We start from the raw sequence: 12334 nt of genomic DNA, 5'->3' as shown, positions 1-12334 counted from the left end.
TCGCGGCATGCTACCAGTGTTAAAGACTGCGATGGAGCTCCGTATGCCACGGCAAACTGGCTGACACTGACGGCGGCGGTGCACAAATGCTGCGCAGCTAGCGCCATTCGACGGCAAACACCGCGGTTTCTGGTGTGTCCGCTGTGCCGTGCGTGTGATCATTGCTTGTACAGCCCTCTCGCAGTGTCCGGAGCAAGTATGGTGGGTCTGACACACCGGTGTCAATGTGTTCTTTTTTCCATTTCCAGGAGTGTAAATTCCTATAAAAGTAACTGGTTACAGCTAATTCATTATAAATCACCAACAATTTCTACAGCTTCAGTGTTGTAATGCGTCCACAACAGACAAGAATTAGTTGCTAATGTCTATACGAGAAAGAACTGTAAACATGTGGACAGAATGGAGATTTGTCAAACTGATAATAATTGTCTCACATGCTCAATACATGTCGGTAATATTGAGAATAGTTTGGATGGCATCAGCACTGTTCCTCGATATTTCTAATATTATTGATAAGGCAACACTCATCCTCTGACGGTCGTTATATTGACCTACTGACAATAGCATTGAACGTGTGACGGCCTCATGACTTCCGTGTGAAATTTGTATCAGAGGTTTTACAGACTGTGGGGTCAATAAGAAGACGGTACTCATGTGACGCGATAGCAGCCCCTGTAATGCATAAATTCTAAGACATCTGTGACATACAGATTTGCAGATAATTTATTTGGAATCACCCCCAAGGTTTTCAAGAGAACATGAATATTATCACACATAGTGAAACACAATAACTGGGCCATACAGCCAAAAGGAAACTCACCGGGCTTGACAGCAGCTTGCCCAGGGAATGAGGAGGAATTTTGCTGTCCGTGACTATAACAATGCACGACACCTCTTGAGATGTTTCTATTTATTTTCGCACCGTACTTTAAATCAGTATCTTGGTTCCTTACGATTCATCATAATAACTCATGCCACAAAATAAAACTTTTCAAGATCATGTGGTTGCACAGAAACCCATGTGAAACATGGAGATTTCGTCCAAGCCCAGTACGCTGAACAAGAAATTTTCCCATCAGCCGTTAGGAAATATGAAAACTTTCACTTAATAAATGTATTTAAGGTGAATCATTAATTTTTAAAAATATTCAGCAGCAGATTAATGTGAGCTCTGAGTTTGAATTTTTAACACAAGATTATTGATATATGGATTTATATCACTGAGACTGAGTCCTAATGTATTTCCCAGGCTGTCGCTTATTAACCTTGTACGTGTGTTCCACTTAGTTGTTTTCATAAGAGAAAAAAACTTGTTCACACTTACATGTGCTTCCAGAAAGACAAATTTTCCTTCTTGCAAATGATCTCAGTTGCGAATATTTCTCTTCAATAAAATACATTCTATAAAAGACGACCAGGTTTACGTCTTCAAATTTAGATTTTAAAGTCAAATCTTCCTGAAGTTCAGTAAGTTGCATTTGAAGTTTTTTGGGGCCTTTTCTACATCGCATGTCACTGGGTTAGCAAATATAGTAAACATGCTGTCTGAATTTCTGATATCAGGAAACCTTGTGATAAATTGCACTAATAATGAGTACAGCTCATCGGCATAAGTAACGTAATCAACATTTTCATGAGTTGACACTGTAGGAAAATGGTAACAGTTTCCAACTCTAATTTGAATTTCCCACAACAGCATCGTTGTCTGAAAAGCTTTCAGATGGCTATATAATTCGTGAATTAACTCCCCTTGTTTTTAGAGTTTGTAATCTAAATCATCTAAATGAGCTGTGATGCCAATCAGAAATGCTAAATTACAAATGCATTCGAGGCCGTTTATTTCAGCCACTGGTTTCCCTTTCATAGCCATAAAATCTACTATTTCGCGTCGAGGATCATAAAAACGTTTTAGCATTTTGCCATCTCATTTTGCAATGGTAAGCTAAATCTTCATGTTCGGAGCACAAGTGTCCAAATATCGTCCAAATACGGTTTGAATTGACGGTGATTTAATGCGTGGGACTTAATGAAATTTATGCTCGTGGTAACCACGTCCCTGACGTGTTTGATTTTAGTGGATTTAGCACGCAAATTTTGTTGGTGAATAATGCAGTGAAGAACTGTTAAACTTTCTTTGTCAATATTTAGTTCAGAAGATTTTTCATTTAATATGCCAATAAAACCTTTTCGTGAACCAACCATCGCAGGTGCTGCAAAGAACAAACTCCAGCGACTTGACTCCACTGCAGGTTGAGGGTTTCGATGATTTTTCTCAACTTCGCGAAAAACATCTTCACCAGTAGTGGTTCCTTTTAATGGCTGTAATGCTAATACCACTTCCGTTATTTTGAAGTCCACATCTACACCATGAACAAAAATCGCTAATTAAGCTGTGTCTGAAAACCAGTGCTCTCGTGCAAAGCAATGGAAAATGCTTCGAATGTTGCAGCAAGATCGCAGAAACTTTTTTTAATGTCACCAACCATCATCTCACTTCGTGGAAGCATTGTTCGTCACGACAGACTTATTTGTTCAAACACTTTCTTTTTATCAGGACATGGTAAATCTGCAATGCCCAAGAATTCGCCTTTAGAAAAAGGCTTTGATGACTTAGCAATGTTTCTGCTCTCCATAAAACTGGCTTTAAGCAAACTGTCGCACTTTGTCCTCGATCTGGCAAACATTTGCTGTTGCTTGTCCAAATTGGAAATTAATAACTTAATTTTGTCCTCCCGCAGTTGGCCTGTAAGCTGTTACTAAGCGGTGCCTTTTGGTTTTATATTCTTTGACAATAGATAATGATTCACTGCACAACAAGCAAACAGGTTTATTGTTGAACATCGTGAAGAAGTAATATCAGTCCATTTCTCCTGGAATTTACGACATTCAGCATCTACTTTCCTCTAATTAACGCCAGAGATTCTGTGAATAAACTCGTCGCATAGAGATACTTGCCCGAAATTAAGAAACAAGTAGCACACAACTACAAGCGCGAACTGACAACACCGAGCGAGGTGGCGCAGTGGTTATCATACTGGACTCACATTCGGGAAAACGACGATTCAGTCCCGAGTCCAGCTATCCTGATTTAAGTTTTCCGTGATTTCCCTAAATCGCTCCAGGCAAATGCCGAGATGGTGCCTTTGAAAGAGCATGGCCGACTTCCTTCCCCGTGTTTCCTAACCCGATGAGACCGATGACCTCGCTGTTTGGTCTCTTGCCCCAAACAACCCAACCCCAACCCAGATGCGATGCGATGCGAACTGACAACAGAGAGCTAGCTAGTTTCTTCAGCGGCACCTGCCGCCGGTGTTGGAAGTCAGCTCATTTCGCGGGCAGTTTTTAAGTTTAGTGGCATTGTTGCCTACTAGAAGCGTTTGCGCTCTATCAGTGTGTATCAGAGACATAATCCGTAAATAACGTACGCATTTGACTGCTGCGCTGCAGCAGCGGTAACAGGCAGCTCTGTACAGCGCGACACATGTAAGGCGCTAATGAGAAAACGGCCGCTTCCACAGCGACAGCTGAAGCAGCAACAGCCAGTCGCTGAAGCCACCTCTTGCCTTGTAAAAACCGGCATCCGCCACGGCCATAGACGTGTCACCAGGCTGCGTTCTGTCCGGCCAAGTCTGCATCATGAGCTGTAAACCTGTGCCGAGCCTAGCCGAAAATGCGTCTCGGGCAGAGTACAGTGTGAGCGCCTTGTCCTCTCCCGCGGATGTCGCCCGCGGGCCGGATTGAAATCAGTCACTGGCCGGATCCGGCCCGCGGCCCGCCGCTTGCCCAACTGTGACTTGGACCGTTCAATAGGTGAAGAGTATAGGAAAACATTAGGGAGAGTCAATGAGAAGGATATGGTGTACTGAGTTACGGATGAATGAAGTACGTTTGAAGTTCTCTGAGGCTGCAATACTGTTGTATAATGCTCCAAACGTTCTCAATTAGAGAGAGAGCCGGCGACCTTGCTGGCTAAAATAGGGATTAGCAAGCACGGAGACAAACGACAGAGATTCTCGCAGTATGCATGCGAGCCTTACCTTGCTGAAATGTAAGCCCAGGATGGCTTGCCACGAAGGACAGCAAAACTGGGCGTATAGAGTGGTGGACCTCCTGCTGTGCTGTGGGCGTACCGCGGATGACAACTGAAGGCATGTTGCCATGAGAAGATAATGCGCCCCAGACAGCCACTCCTGGTCGTTGGGCGGTATGGCGGGCGACAGATAAAATACTATCGCTGTCCGTGGTGCCTGCAGACAGGCCTTCGGCTTAGAATCTCACTGATCAAAGTAGAAATGTTTCCAGTGATGAGTCCAGCTTCGAATTGAGCCCCGATGACACGCAAAGACTTTCTGGAGACGCCACAGACAGCGTTGTGATACTAACCTGACATTCAGGAGTGATTGTCAGGTATGCCATTTCAGGACCCCTTTGGTTGTCATCGGTCAACGGCCTTGCCGCAATGGTAACACCGGTTCCCGTCAGATCACCGAAGTTAAGCGCTGTCGGACTGGGCTATCACTTTTATGGGTGACCATCCGGTCTGCCGAACGCTGTTGGCAAGCGGGGTGCGCTCACCCCTTGTAAGGCAAACTGAGGAGCTACTTGATTGAGAAGAGCGGCTCCGGTCTCGGTTAACTGACATACGGTTGGGAGAAAGGTGTGCTGACCATATGCCTCTCCACATCCGCATCCAGTGGGCTGAGCATGACACGGCGGCCGGTCGGTGCTGTTTGGCCGTCATGGCCTATTCTGGAGGAGAGTTTTTGGTTGTCATCGGTGGCACTCATACAGCACAGTGATACGTCGGTTATATTCTGCGCCCCTGGATTTACGTTTCACCAAGATGATGCCCGCCTGTAAACGCCGAGTTCCTGCTGCCTGTATTTGTGCTCGCTAAACCCTATCTTGGTCAGCAATGTTGCCGGATCTCTCACCAATTGAGAATGAAGCACTATGGGCAGGTCTCTCCAACCATCTTGGGATTTTCACGATATAATTAACTAATTGGAGACAATTTGCCACGATATCCCTGAGTAGGCCTGCCTACAACACTTTCAATCATTTCCAAAGCCTAGTAACAGCTTGCATAAGGACCAGAGGTGAACCAACGCGTTATTCACATCTTCAATTTGTAAAGCTCTTTCTCTTGAATAAATCATCCAGTTCTTCTGAAAACTTAATCATTTGTTTGCTTGTACAAGTACTTCACACCTACCGATTTCGGTTCCATTCGGATAATTCCTTTGTGGTGCGTCAACCTTTATTTTCCTTTTTTTTCTCTTTCTATTCTTTTTTTTTCCTAGAATGTATCTGCGGGAAAAATATCAAGAAACAGAGTCAAAAGTCATCGGAAGACAGAGCATTAAGAGAACGAAGTTTCACTTTTTAACTCAGAAGAGAGAGCAGATAGGTGCAAAGAGAACATTGAAGGGAACTGCATGCTAGTGTTACAGAAAGAGAACTGTGCTTCTGTGGAGTAGACGTATGGAATCATGTCTTCAGTTTGGCACAGCTTTAGCAGGCTAGTGGTCTAAGAAGAGGGAAATGACAGATTGCATTCCAGCGGAAATTCCAAGTCACTTGAGACGGTTACAACCGAACAGTTATGGAAGCATGGAAGGAACATTAGAGTTTAGTGTGCCATCGACAGCGCGATCAATAGAGACGGAGGACCAGCTCGGATTACGGAAGGAGGGGAAGAAAATCGGCAGTGCCCTTTTCAAGGGGACCATCTCGGCGTTTGCATGGAACCATTTACGGAAATCACGGAAAACTTAAATCTGAATTTGAATCATAGTCATCCTGAATGCCTGTCCCGTGCTCTAATCGCTGCACCAACTCGCTCAGTCCAAACGACTGTTGAAATTATCCTGTTGATTCTATGTGGCTGAAGACATTTCACTGGATTTTCGGAAGAATATCATCGACGCAGTGACGGTAGATATATGAGTGAACTGTCGTACAACGAGCTTCCAAATAGTGCACTAGAGTAATATAAAGAAGACCGGGGAAAGACAATTGCGAATCTGTCAAATGACTGCAGGTTTTGTTTTAGGGAAGGTAAATTCACCAGAGAGGCAGGTAGAGCCTCGCGCTTCATACTGGAAGCAAGACCTAAGAAAAATCAGTGCTCTTTCATAGGATGTGACCGCATAGAAAGAAGGCGGTGAAAGGTGTTGGCAATTCCCAGAAAGATAGGTACGGATTATGGAAAAGACGAGTAAAGCGCAAAATGCACAATAATCATATCGTATCAACAAGAATAGAAGACTAAGGAAGAAGTCCTCGGATTAGAAAGGGTGTAAGACAGAGATACAGTGTTGAGTCTACACAACGAAGAAGCAATGAAGGACATGAAAGAAATGGTTTTTGCACACAGGTCAATCGACAATGTAACCTTACGTGTGGTTACAGCTGCAGCGTTTTACCGACTTCAAATATGTACAACCTAAATGTGGATTTTCCTGCCTTAAAATAATCATGTTGTTAATTCTTTCAAAAGTACGCAGATACGGCTTTTAATACGTCAACGTCACATTCGACGTTTCGTACCTCGCATATTCTATCATTATAATGAAGTGAGACCGTTATCGTCCACGTCACATTTTATGTGCAATTGGATTACTGGTTTCGATCATCGTTACAGATCAACCTCAGGTCTATGAATCTGATTACTGGGAAGCACAGCTCCGCTGATGGCAAGCTGCACTTCGCAGTAGTTAAATATTGGGTCGTGGATGATCTGTAACGTTAGCCGAAGCCGGTAGTACGAAAGAACGTAAAAAGTGAATGACCATGAAAAATGATCACTGTGTTCTCAAATATGATGTCTTCAGTAATAATTTTATCACTAAAAATAAGATGATGTTGTCAATATCCTTCTGTTTCATTGCTGAACGACACTTAACGCCATGCTTTTCTTGACTATGTGGTACTGTCGGCATTCAGATTCCTTTGCATGTGGTCGATGTACCAGACGTGCATATCATATATGCGGAGACCCTTAACAAAACGGCGCGGCTGGATTGAAACGGCGGACAACCGCCGACTGGCTATTTCGTATGCAGAGCGCAGGCTACTTTGTAACTTAACAATCTGCCTGAAGTCGGCGGGAACCTCTCAGAACCCGTTCCGAAGCAGAGGTGGCGTAGCCTCCGGCGGACTCCTACGTGCAGAATTTTCACGGTCTCCTCGCAGCGGGCACTGCCGAAGTAATCGTCGTGCAGGATGTCATCAGAGGGGTGTCGTGAGGTCCGTAAGTAAGCATTAAACCCATTACGCCCTACCAACAGATCGTGGACAGCAGCAGTTCTCGAGATGGTTCACCAGCACTTGTGTTTTTGCCACGACACATTGCAGAAAGCGGAAGGGAGAAAATACAGGACGGGGTTCAAGCGTCAGCTGCCACTCGCGCGTTAAGTAGACAACAAACGGGAGGTGACCTGATAAAGTCAAGAAGCGATGTTCACCCTTTAGATATCAATTCGAGACTTGTCACTAATTTTTGTTATTCATTATGAACGTCGAGCCTGCATCTGTTTCCGCAGCTCGTGGTCGTGCGGTAGCGTTCTCGCTTCCCACGCCCGGGTTCCCGGGTTCGATTCTCGGCGGGGTCAGGGATTTTCTCTGCCTCGTGATGACTGGGTGTTGTGTGATGTCCTTAGGTTAGTTAGGTTTCAGTAGTTCTAAGTTCTAGGGGACTGATGACATAGATGTGAAGTCCCATAGTGCTCAGAGCCTGCATCAGTGCTTAAAATATCGGATGCTTTGTGATGATTCTGCGACCAGTTGCTTTATAATGTTTTCCGTTCTTCCATTAGACAGGTGAATTACTGCTCCAAACATGCACAGTGCCACAGACATATTATGCTGTGGAACATTCAACTCGGGTTCCCGTTCGAATACGAGATCATGAAGTTGAAGCGTACGATTAAGTATCACTGAAGCCCCTCCATTGGTAGCAATCTACTTCCAGTTTTAACTGCAGTATCTCAAAGAGATTTTAAAACGGAACCGGCATCTCGACTATCCGTAGAATAATGGAGAGCTGATTCAACTCTTCATTAATTCAGTGCTATTAGAACACAAGAGACTTCTTAAATGCATTGATAAGAGCAGACTGGAGGCGTTTGATCGGTCTAAACGAGTTCATACGAGAAAACAAGAGAATATGCTTTGCATTGGAGTGAAATCAGTATGGAAACTCACAGGACAATGAGAAGATGAATAGAAATGTCGAGGAAAGTAGCAACAGCAATTGGCCTCAAAATCAGAGTATAATTTGTGCAATCAAATACCCAGCCGTTGCGAGGAGGGACGTCATACAAGGAGCACTGCGGTCTGTTAGGCCGGGAACCACGCAGCCACAGTTACAGTACGTGCTGCATCCGAACAGTGCCAAAGGCAATATAAATTCGCTGCTCCAGTGTCTGTGCATGTGGAACGCCGGTAGTTCCGCCCTGTTAGGCGACTTGAAGGGATACTTTACTTAAACTTACGGCAGATCTTGTCATGGGGGAAGCCTCGTCAGAGAGGTCCACCGCATGGGCGTCTAGGGAAGTGATTCCAGTGGTGGTTTCCCGTTGCCTTCCACTGATGATGATGAAATGATAATGAGGACAACACAATACCCAGTTCCTGAGCAGAGAAAATCTCCGACTCAGCGGGGAATCGAACCCGGGCCCCTTGGCATGACAGACCGCCGCGTTGACCACTCAGCTATCGGAGCGGGCACTTGAAAGGAAACTGATCCCAAAATAAGGTCGCCAAGTATCCCTGCCCAGACATTCCCGTTGCACAGATGCTAATGTTTCGCTGGGGGATCTGCATACTATTCCACAGATAGCTGTTATTGAACCGTGCTGCGGCTCACGTTGGTGCTGTTTGTAGGTTTCCGCCCTCTGTTGGAGGCCACACGGTATTGTTTAGTCGGCATGGTTGCGGTTGTTTGTCTTCTTCTCGTGTTGACTGGCGCCACTCTGTTTCGCAGGCGTTGCCTGTTCGCTAGTGGCAGCAGCGGCGGTTATCGATATGTAGGAACTGTTGCGCTATCTTTGGGGCGACGTCGTTGTTTTTCCGGGTCGTGTGAGTATGAGAGTTCGGTTGTGGACTCAGGAGGAGCCAGGTCCGCGCGGTGCCAGAACACTCCGGGACCGCTGGCGGCACGCATGGACTGCCGGATGGAAGGGCTGTGGTCACGAGGGTGCACGACTTTGTCGTAAACCGGATCCAGCAAGCTTTAAGATGAGTGCATTTCAATCCAAGTAGGGAAACCTCCACCACTGTGATATCTTGCGATTCTTCAGCGACTTCGTATTGCTGCTCGTAGTGTTGCCGAGGTGAAGTGCATCGAGTAGAGTGCTTAGGGAAGGCGGATATGATTAGCTTTCCTCAACTTCTTAGTACTAATTACTGCGTTTAACTTGTTACAATTTGTTACGTTCAACCAACTCTAAATATTGGCTCTATACGCCTATAACAAGGTCGAGAAGACCTAGTGAGGAGCGCGTGTACAGAATCTCTGCTTCATTGTGTCAGGACGAACTGTAGCAGATTATCCATAGTTCCCAAGTTCGGCACTCAGACTAGTGGCAGTCAGTTAGACAGGGTGCGGGCACATTTGATACATTTAACCAACCGGATATCTGATTTAAGGGCATTAAAGTTAGAGGATCATGATAAGGAATCAACGCTGAATTGGGGTCATTGCTTAATAAATTCCAGTTTAAGGTCGCATGTTTAGAGCTTTATGGGAAGAGGACAGGATTTGTTATCTTGCGGGCGGAGCATTAGCGAGTCCGGAAATAAAGTCCTTATGTCCTCCAAGGGGTTGGCTGGGCCGTTTGCTAAATTGCCTAATCCCCTGGTGCATCTGTATCGAGACTTCACAGAAGTAACTACAGACTGACTCGAGCAAATTGAAAGGTGGTTGTGGTTGTTGGTTCGCTTTGAGCAAGAAGCTGATGCGTTTGGTGTTTCGCATCAGCTAATTTTGTCCCTATTGTATACTTTAACTAGAGGCGAATTGAGGACTCTGGTATTCCGGGCCATGGCAGAAGCGTTTTCATTGCAGCAGTTGGGGGAGCTTGTGATCAGACTGATCACGGGAGTTCGCAATCAACTCGAGCGTCACTATATTTGGCAGATGCAGCAAGATAGGGAGAAGTTGCATCAATACGTGGAAAGAGTTAAGACGGCCTGGTTGGCCTTGTTAGTCGACTTGACAGAACGAGAGTTAGTTTCAATTGTCCTGAGGGGAATGCGACCGGCAGGTAAGTCACCTTTTGTTTTTCGTGGTCGTCCTTCCACTTGGGAAGAACTTCGTTCCGCAGTTGTAGCGATATCCGCATTGCCGCTCTCGGACGATAGACACCGTGAAGTTCAGCCCGGGGCCGTCACTGAGGAGAACTCCGGATTACCAACATCAGCTGAGGCTGCTAAAGGCGAATCACGGCGTTGTTTCAGGTGCGGTCGAACACGGCGTTTAGTTCGTACTTGCGTTCAGCCGCGGACACCCAGAGTCAATAAACGACGCCCGGCTGGGCAGCGACGCCGGGGTCGAGCCTTTAAACCCTGGTGTGCCCATGTCACTGCTCGATCATCACCCCCACTGGCTTACATTTGTTCTCGAGTACGTGGCGAACTTATTTGTACCCTTTTGGATTCTGGTAGCTCCTTTTCATTGTCGATATTGGAATGGTTTCTTGAATTTGGTCATCTTACAAGACTTAGGCCGGTACCTTCCTCGCTGCAGAGATGTCAGATTGCCAATGGGCAGGTGTCGCCTCTGCATGTTTGGGTCCGAGGGAGTATCTCGATTGGCGATTTGTCGTCGCCCTTGTCTTAGGCCTTGGTTAAGGAGCTGCCGGTCGATTTGATTTTGGGATGTGATTTTATCGGTAAAACTCGTCTTGTCTTGGATTATTCGGGTGCACCTTTTTCTTTAAGTACGCTTCTGGTCAGAAATTTGGGTTCTGTGAGTGTACTAAACGTAAGGTGCATCGAGATGCGGCAATGCTGGCTGTTGATGCTAAGGTTAGTGAGTTTGATCTCATCCATCTTTCTTCCCAGCAGGCCTCTGAACTAGGGGGTTTGTTGGAGAGGTTCCCAGAGCTTCTCTGTGATAGACTGGGGGTTACCAATGTTCTTGACTACCATATTCGTCTGTCTGATCATATTTCCGTCAGCCAGACCTCATATCGTCTCTGACCGCCTAAAAGGGGAAAGATCTCCCAAATGCTTGCGCAGGGAGTTATTAGGCCTTCTACATCCGCTTATGCCTCCCCTACATTCCTCGTGCCTAAGGATCAGGGGCGGGACTTTCGGCCTGTTGTTGACTTTCGTCGCATAAATAAGAAGGTTCTCCTCGAATCGTTTCCTTTAACTGATCTGCATAGCTCTTTTACTTGCTTTGCCGGGGCTAATTGGCTTACTGTATTCGACCTGAATCAAGCACATTATCAGATTCCCTTAGCTGATGAATTACAGGATTTTATGCTGATTAGTTCATATGGTTCAAATGGCTCTGAGCACTATGGGACTTAACATCTATGGTCATCAGTCCCCTAGAACTTAGAACTACTTAAACCTAACTAACCTAAGGACATCACACAACACCCAGTCATCATGAGGCAGAGAAAATCCCTGACTCCGCCGGGAATCGAACCCGGGAACCCGGGCGTGGGAAGCGAGAACGCTACCGCACGACCACGAGCTGCGGACTGTACTGATTGGAATCCATTTGAGTTTAATAGGGTCCCCTTCGGTTTGGTTACTGGCACAGTCGTCCTTACTCATTTGCTGGATAATGTTCTTGGAGACTTGAAATTAGTCTATGTTTACAATTACCTGGACTATTTGGTAATTTATAGTCGTTCGTTTCAAGAGCACTTGAAACATATCCAGCAAGTGTTTGCTAGGTTGCAGGGTGCCGGTTTGACTGTTAAACCCAATAAGGTGACTCAGCCGTGCGTGGCTCGTGTTCCCGCCATCATGTACGTATTTTACATCCTGTTTTTAGCGTACTTCCACCTCACTACGTTAATTTAAAATCACGACTATCACTGAGTTGCTGCTTTGACTGACCGTGAGCGGCACTAGCAGCAGGTCTTCGTCGACATGGCTCGTCCGACCATTGCCGTCACGCATCACATGAGCCGGGCCACAGTGGATCGTCGGTCGGTGATCCTACCGGACAAAGCGTTTTGCCTCGCCGATCGTTCATCAGTCGGCTGTGTGTGTGTGTGTGTGTGTGTGTGTGTGTGTGCGTGCATCGACTCCCAGTTTGTCTTCGTGCGTGGTTAGTTACTATTGGGTATCGTTCAGGTACTCGTGC

This window comes from Schistocerca americana, chromosome 8 (genome assembly GCF_021461395.2).
Source record: "Schistocerca americana isolate TAMUIC-IGC-003095 chromosome 8, iqSchAmer2.1, whole genome shotgun sequence".
In the NCBI taxonomy this organism is placed as follows: Eukaryota; Metazoa; Arthropoda; class Insecta; order Orthoptera; family Acrididae; genus Schistocerca; species Schistocerca americana.
Note: the sequence above shows the minus strand (reverse complement) of the source record.